Here is a 2,175-nt window from a genome sequence, read left to right as displayed (position 1 = left end):
ACGCAGACGCAGCGGGAGCGAGCGCTGGGAATGATTAGAGAGGCGGGGACGCGCACCAGATGCTCAGCCAATGGCAGGTTCAAGTGGATGTAATCGGATGTAATGCACATAGTAACTAAGTACATTTACTCGAGTACTTTTCTCAAGTACACATTTAAGGTACTTGTACTTCACCCAAATATTTTCATTTTATACCACTTCATGTTGGAAGCCTTTGTTGTACTTTTCACTCCACTACATTTATTTGACTAAATGAGTTACTAGTTACCTTACATTATTAACTAAAACAAAATATAAATACACCATGATACACAATTATAGGTTAAGACATGCATACAGCAGCAGTATAAATTTAGTATTACGTACACATAGTCTGCAATACGTCATGATCATTTCCTTTTACAATGCAGAACATCTGTAGTGGGGATGCTCTTCATTCAGATTGTGTTGCATTACATCACTCTGGAAATCTGAAGCTGTGAACAAGCCTGCACTGACATCTACTGGTTTTATGGAACAACTGCAATTAATACTAAAGGATCAGTTCATCCAAATGTAGTGGGTGGGTCTGACTCCTCCCCCAACCACTCCCCTAATCAGAGCAGGGTATAAAAAGCACCTGCTGGCTGTAGCTCTTTCTTTGCCTCTGCTCTCAAGGTCGGTGGTGCAGGTTTGCTGTCTCTCTCCAAAGATGCATAAATTGGTCTCTGCTGGTATTTGTTTCTCACTTCCTGTTTCCTTACAGACTGTACTGCTTTCCATTCTCCTGCTCATAGTGTGGCCTCCTCCTGTGGTGAGTAGAGCCTGAACCTGAACTGTTTGTATGCCTCATGGTAGACAATTGTTAACCTCTAGCTTTCAGATTCACCTGCTGCTGTTTTGTTTAGGCCATTTAACAGTTTAGCATGTTTGGGTTGTTTTGCCTCTACTATATTGATTAGTTTAGCATGTTTTGTCTTTATAATAGTTTTAACTTCAGCAATTGTTTAACCAACTGGGATCCTTTTTATGTTTAACCTTGTTTTCAGTTTCTTTGCTGTTAGTAAAGCAGAGTGCCGGTCATTGGGGGGGCAGTCACCCTCACTATTTGTTGAGGTGAAGATCAGATGTTTGCTGTGGCTGCACCTGGTGAGTATTTGCACCCTAGTGTCACGAGAAGTAGCCTGCCACCCCATTAACTGGCCTCAGCCCACCTTAGTTTCTCTTCTTATATAGAGTTTTAAATGTTACATTTTAGGTAAAGATTTTAATCCCTTTCTATGATAAAGATCATTTTAAAACAGCCGAGTTCCTGGTTTTCAAACCCACAATTGTATCTTGCTGTTGTTTCTTCTGATATTTAATAAAAATGACTTTATTTTGAAACCCGTCTGACCCTCAGTTTGTCCTTTGTGTTTATTTCCTGGGGTGCATGTTGGTCCTATCACGATTTAGTATGTTAAATTAAACACACCACCCTGCCACACAAACGGCAGTAAAAGTGCAGAAAAGGGCTTGTTGCATATTACAGATTGCTAAAACACACCTAATGAAACTGGGATCCACTTCATCAACACCTTCCTCACTTTACAGTTTTAACACCCTTTTTAAAATAGTGCAGATCTCATGTTAAGACCCAAAACTCTTTTGGAATAACTGTGGGATCATTTTGCATGTGATTGCTCTAACGATGACGGATCTTCTAAATTGTGAATGATAGATCTCTGATTATCAAGTCTTCTGTTTGTGCAAACTGTTGGTAATTCTCTTTTGCGTAAATGAACCTAAATGAACACTTTGTTTGAATGAAGGAGAAGTCAATATTTTTGTCTCTTTGGGCTACTTGACCATCTTGTCCTGTAGAGGGCAGCATTTCCTTACTAATACTCATGGCCTGTATTTCAGTTGTAGAAAACAGGACCAATTTAACATCAATCTGACCATGGCTTATTTTGTAAAAATCAAGACCAAAGTGCAATAAATCCATTCTAGTTCTGCTACTGCATCACCACCTCCTCTCCTCCCTCATCCACCTAGCATCCTTGTTTGATTGACAGCGCCTTGGTGCAGTGGTTTAGTGAGAAGCGCGCCATGTCCCGGGAGGTGATACTGATATGGACGGCTCAATTAAACTTGTTTTTCTGCAGACAGCTCTTCCTACAGTCTGTTTTCTGGAGGCAGTCATGTGCTGCAACA

This window comes from Eleginops maclovinus, chromosome 24, assembly GCF_036324505.1.
Source record: "Eleginops maclovinus isolate JMC-PN-2008 ecotype Puerto Natales chromosome 24, JC_Emac_rtc_rv5, whole genome shotgun sequence".
NCBI lineage: Eukaryota > Metazoa > Chordata > Actinopteri > Perciformes > Eleginopidae > Eleginops > Eleginops maclovinus.
Note: the sequence above shows the minus strand (reverse complement) of the source record.